This window comes from Salvia miltiorrhiza, chromosome 8, assembly GCF_028751815.1.
Source record: "Salvia miltiorrhiza cultivar Shanhuang (shh) chromosome 8, IMPLAD_Smil_shh, whole genome shotgun sequence".
Lineage (NCBI taxonomy): Eukaryota > Viridiplantae > Streptophyta > Magnoliopsida > Lamiales > Lamiaceae > Salvia > Salvia miltiorrhiza.
The window spans coordinates 22153411-22160302 of record NC_080394.1 but is presented as its reverse complement, the minus strand read 5'-3'; positions in this window follow the sequence as shown (position 1 = coordinate 22160302).

The following is a 6892-nucleotide window of genomic DNA, read 5'->3' as shown; positions in this document are numbered from 1 at the left end:
ATTTCGCGTTCTGTACATATTGAATCAACATCAATTCTCACTCATTTGATTTTCAAATTCCACTTTTTGAGCATCACTCCAATTTTCACGACAAGTTCAAATCTACTCCCAACACCTTCCCAGACTTCAAGACAAGTTCAAATCTAGTCTCAACACCATCAAAGCTTTCCAATCTAGAAAGTCGAACTTCGTATTCAACACAGGTATACCACTATCATTCATTAGACATTCAAGAATGTTTTACATGTTTAGGAATTATTTGATTTAGCATTTATCTTTCTTAGAGCAACTCTAAAGGGCCCACTAAAATGGCGGTGGCCGCTATTTTGGAGTTGAGTCTTCCTCCAACAATTGCGCTAACGCTACGCTAAATTGAAGTTAATGAACAGTTCCCCGCTTCATGTAGCGGGCACTGTTGATCCCGCTATTTTTTTTCTCATTTTCTTTTCTATTATTTTATTATATTTATTCTTTGTTTTATGTTTAGAAAATGTTTATCTTTGCTTGATTTAATTTATGAGTCTTTATATTATTTATATTTTTAAATTACCATAAATATATACAATATTTAAAATATATTATACAATATTCACAATATTTATACAATATTTAAAAATACAATAACAAGAATATAATATAAAAGCACATAACATAAATTACAATACAAAAACACAATAGCATAAAATTACAACAACATAAAAATACAAGAACATTAAACTAATAATACAATAAACTCTAGTAAGGTCCAAGATCACTTCCAGATCCTCCAACGTCGCTTCCAGATCCTCCAATGCCGCATCCTGATCCTCCAAACATATTGAAAGCATCATATGGACTTGAATGTTGTTGTCTTTTCAAAATTATTTTTGCTTGTTCACTTTTGAAGTAATCTCGTCGAATGAGATCAGAAATATTGTCAGTGTCCATCATTAGAATTTTATTATTTGCTTCCCACATTTGGAATGCAATAGCTTGCTTTTTTTTTGCTTCAATAGCTTTGTTTTTTGCTTCAATCTTCTGCATTTGTAGTTGCAAAATTTGCTCTTTTGTGGTTGATGAGTTTTCCATTAAATCTCCAATTTGTTTATTTCCTTGTTCAATTACTTTCAAAAAATTGGACATATCTTCACCTTTTTTTTCTTTTATTTTTGGTCTTTTTCACATCATCTGGACGTTGTGACGATCCAGAACCACTGCCATTACCATCGCTTAAATTGATAGAAAAATGAGACAACTCATCAGGTGAGATAGGAGATTCTGGTAGTGTTTCTGACAGAGATGCAGACCTTTGTTGTCGAGAGTTTTGTGAAGGACAATCAAACTTTTGAAAATCTTTCATGATAGACCACACATGCTCGAACTTGAAGCCTTTCTTATATTTTGTGTCTAGCACCATCAATTCTTTTGCACGAGTGAACTGCATAATGAATAAAAATGTTATAATAAGTAAGACAAATAATAATAATAAAAAAAATATATAGATAACTACTCCTTACAATATCATTTTCAGAACAACCACTTGGATTTAGATATTCCACTTGTTATATACACCCTTTGAGTTTTGAAACTGAACTCAAAATAACTTGCATGCGAGTTTCAAGTGATCTTTGACTTCGATAACACATATGTGGACTAGGTTTTTCCTCGTTATAAACATCCTCAACACGATCCCAAAAAATTTCTTTTCTTTGGTTTATTCCTGTTTCCAAATTTTGAGATATCTCCATATATACACGACAAAGATGTTTATCTTCGTCAATTGTGTAATTAGGATTTCGGGAAGAAGCCATGAAAAATGAAAGACAAGTTTATACCAGATGAAAGAGGGTTATTGTGTGTTAAAGTATGAAAATTTAGACCATATATATAGAGGATGATTTGTTGATAAGGTAAAAATAATAAATGGTGTAGATTTAATGAAATCTACGCGGATGGTGGTGATTCAAATATGTAGATTTTCAGATAAGATATTAAATGGAATCTGCATTATTTGATATGTAGGACCAAATGCTTTTTCTTTTTGCAAAGCACTAAAGACCAAATACTTTATATTTTTTAGATGTGTTGATTGACATTGTCAATCACATCCTTCGTACAGTAGGGAGTGATAAGGTGGACGATGTAGATTAAACGAAATTTGGATGGATGGTGGCGATTCAATATTTAAGATTTTCAGATAAGATAGTATTGGAGAATTTTTATTATTTAAGAAGTACACGATTTCGATAATCAGCACACATATTTATTCTCTTTCACTCATAAAATAGAAAATTAAAAAAATATGAACCATCATAATATTGGTTCTTCTTCACTACTTTCTCATTCAAGTTCAAGCTCATTTGATGATGAGCTTGAACAATTAATCAACGAATGTGACGTTGAACATCAATTGATGGGTCAACATATTTTGAATAACAATCTTATTGTAGCTCAACTGGCTGTATATCAAAATGCTACAAGAATTCATGGAGGTTTAGTTCTTGGTCACAAGGTAATCCATCGTGACCGAGAAGCAGCAGCTCATCGTCTCTTCAACGACTATTTTTCTGAAAATCCAACATTCAATGAAGGAATTTTTCGTAGACGCTTCCGAATATCTCGAAGTCTATTCCTCCGCATTATTGATGCCATCAAAAATCATAATGGTTTTTTCGAGAAACGCATGGATTGCACAGGAAGATGGGGCTTGTCCACACTGCAAAAAATAACAGCTACCTTTTGAATATTGGCGTGCGGGGTACCAGCAGATGCTACTGACGAGTACATAAATATTGGTGAGTCCACTGCAATTAAAAGTGTCAAGAAATTCTGTCGTGCAATTGTGGAAATATTTTCTGATCAATATCTAAGATCTCCTATTGCTAGTGATGTTGCTAGACTACTATATATTGGTAAACAACGTGGATTTCCAGGAATGTTAGGTAGTCTTGATTGTATGCATTGGAAGTGAAAAAATTATCCAACAGGTTGGGCAGGCTCGTATGCCGGTCGTAGTGGCTCTCCAACAATTATTCTTGAAATCGTTGATGATTATGACCTTTGGATATGACATGCATATTCTTTGGTATGCCAGGATCCAATAATGATATTAATGTGTTGGAAAGATCTCATCTTTTCTGTGACCTTGCTAGAGGTATCACTCCACCCGCACATTATGTCATACAAGGAAAATAATATAATGTAGGTTATTATTTAGCAGATGGTATATACCCCAAGTGGTCCACACTTGTACAAACTTTTCATGAACCACGCTCTGTCAAAAAAAAGTTTTTAGCAATGAGACAGGAATCTTGTAGGAAAGATGTGGAGCGTGCATTCAGAGTTCTTCAAAGCCGATTTGCAATTGTTGCAAATCTAGCCCGCTACTGGAAAAAGAAACATTTGCATAATATAATGAAAGCATGCATTATTATGCATAATATGATTGTTGATGATGAACGTGACATGTCTGCACCAATTGAAATTGCAAGAGAAGTGCCAATTCCAGATATTGAAACAATGTCAAATGAAACAAGTCATTTCCAAAAATATCTTGGACGCTATAAAAAAATCAAAGATAGAGTGGCTCACTTTGCGCTTCGTGATGCATTAGTCGATCATATATGAGAGGAGTTTTCTAATTTAGAAAAGTAGTTGATTTTATCATGTAATTTATGCTTTGTTAAGTATTATGTAATGTTTAATTCTAAGAGTATTATGTAATTTCAGTTTTTATGTTGTTGAAATAAATTAATCATTCTACAATATTTAAATATAGCACTTTATTAATTAATTTTTCTCAAAAATATTTAAATTAAATTGTATTTGAATTTGAATTTTAATTACATTTAACTGAATATAAATACATATGATATAATTAAATTGATAAAATAATTTAATAATAAAGAGCATAAAAATGGAATATTCCATTGTAGAGGGAAACGTAGAGTTGATTGTTGGAGATGAAAATTCAAAAACTCTACATTTCAACTCTACAGTAGAGTCAAGGGCCCTCTACAATAGAGGGATCCTTGGAGATGCTCTTAGAAGCTTCTTACTGTAAACAATGTGATTATTGTCACCAAAGTATTCTAACAAGTCATTGGGAATCCTCTTTGAGGATATTGACCCAGACAAATGAAATTTATCAGTTAGCTTTCATTAAATAAAGTCTAAATTGTTATTTTGCTTGAATCCTTCAGTGACTTAGTTGTTGGGTAATTAATATTTTGTGATGGGTTGTTGTAATCAACATGATCACAAGTATATCAATTTAGTTGCTTGAAAGGAATTTGAACTCGTGACAATTTAGAGACTCGTGCTTATTATGCTAAGTATAGACAGCCAGTTATTGGCAGTATTGTTGATCCATGTATTGAATGCAGTTATGACCTCTGATGTTTGTTTTATAGGGAAGTTTTCTCGGTGCCGCCGCTACACTCGTCTTTTCCTGTATGGGCGCGGCTTACGAAACAACGAAGAGTGGAGTTGGTGTGGCGTCGATGGGGGTGATGCGGCCGGACTGTGTATATGAATATATTTTGAAGGTGTATTGTCAAAGTCAGTTTTGGTTAGCATCAGAAATTGTATATGAACATATCAATATTCTGTAAATAGTTCATTAGTAAATATTTTGGTAGAACTGTATCAGTACTCTGTTCTTATTCTGGAATGAATAAAATATTGATCATTTTATGTTGACATTGATATGTTCATATACACTTTTGGAAGAGAATATTAGACATTTGAGGAATCAGCTCTCTTTGTCGATCCTTTTGGGCGGCTTCTTGTGACTGGGGGATTAAAAAATAATTAATATTTTTGAATTCACAATCAAATCTATGAATTCACAATTTAATGTTCTTGAATTCACAACTTAATATTCATGAATTCACAACTAAAATTAGAATCCACAATTTACAATGTTTCTAGCTGTGAATTAACGTGAATTCACGACCAACAATATTTCTAATTGTGAATTCACACGAATTCACGACTAATTATTTTTAGTTGTGAATTCATTTAAAACTTGAATTCACAACTAATGTTATTTATAGTTGCGAATTCACGCGAATTCACGACCAATAATATTTCTAGTTGTGAATTCACTCGAATTCACGACTAACACTGTTTATAGTTGTGAATTTATTTAAAACTTGAATTCACAACTTAATATTCTTGAATTCACAACCAAATCTATGAATTCACAACTTAATGTTCTTCAATTCACGACCACATCTACGAATTCACAACCAAATCTATGAATTCACAACTAAAACTAGAATTCACAACCAGCTCGATGAATTCACAGCTGAATCATTAGTGTTGGTTGTGAATTCAAGTTTTAAAGCTCGAATTCACAACTAATTGTTTTGGTTGTGAATTCAAACTTTAAAATTCAATTCACGACTATACCTGAATTCACAACCATCAGTTTGATAAATTCACGGCTGAATTGTTAGTGTTAGTTGTGAAATCGAATTTTAACTCTCAAATTCACAACCAACTCTATTGCTAGTAGTGAATTCACAACTAATGTTTTTAGTTGTGAATTCAAACTTTAAAACTCAAATTCACAACTACTCGAATTCACAACCAAAATAAATCCTGGTTGTGAATTCACAACAAAAAATTCTTATTGTGAATTCCACTTGGTTGTGAAATGTGGGAATTTTTTAAAGGGTGATGTTTGAAGGGGTAAAATGGTAAGTGTGGGTATTTTTTTAAGTTTTTATCTTAGTGGGTAATTTTTAAGTTTACTAAAAGAAATAGGCTATTTTCAAAATCCACTCTATAAAATGCTTAAATTTATAAAATATGACATTTTTCACATACAATTTAATTATTTTTAGAATCACATACTCCCTCCGTCCCATAAATAATGGTCTGTTTTCCTTTTTAGGTTGTCCCACAAATAATGGCCTGTTTCCTTTTTTAGTTATAATTAACACTTAATTAAAATTTTTAATTATGCCAACAAAACCCTAAATCCCTAATTATTTCACCCCTCCACCATATCAATTCCACGCCTCCCGTCTCCCATCTCACTCTACCGCCTCCATCTTTCCAACTCCACCATCTCCCATCTCGCCGGTTCCACCCACCGCCGCCACCCTTCATTGGTTCGCTCGCCTCAACCCTCCGGCGTGAAAGCCAGAGACGACTACTCGCCGGACTTGTAGCAGTAGCAGCAGTGAAGGCGAAGGCGGCAACGCCTCTTTCTCTCCACCCGCCTCCACCCTCACCTTCTCCACCTGAGCTGCCTTCTCTTCCGCCAGCTTCTTCTCCATTAGCCTTCCCTCCGCTGGTCGCCGGAGTTCTCTCCTCCGCCGCTTTCTTCCACCAACAACACTCAACCTCTCCTTCAACCGCCAAACCCAAGATCCCTCAAATCCAGAAACTCTAGCGCCGCCGCCTTCACCGTTCAGAAACTCTAGCGCTGCTCCACCGCCTCTGCCATCCTCAACCCTCGTTCGTCTCCACTGTCTTCTCTTGCGCCGCCTTCACTGAAAATCCCCTCCGCCGACCAAGCCAACGCTGCACTTTGCGTCGAGATCCACGCCGCCGACGTCCTCTTACACTGCCTCGACCAGATCCAGGCCGTCATCTGGTAGGCGATGCTCGACCATCCCCTTCTTCGTGTTAGTTTAGAAGACTTCTTTTCCTTCAGATTTTAACATCTTGGAGTTGGAAATGTAACATCTTTTGTTGTTAATTTTGATTTGTGTTTTCGGATCTGTGGATGTTTCTCTGCGTTTTGGTTCTGTGAGTACTTGGAGTTTGGATCTGTGAATGGATCCATTGTTGTTTGAAATGTCTATAGATGGATTTGGGGGTGGAGAGTGATGGGAAGGCGGTGCAGGCGTCGGCGCCGGCGCCGGCCTCTCCGGTGATGAAAGGCCGGTGGCAGCAA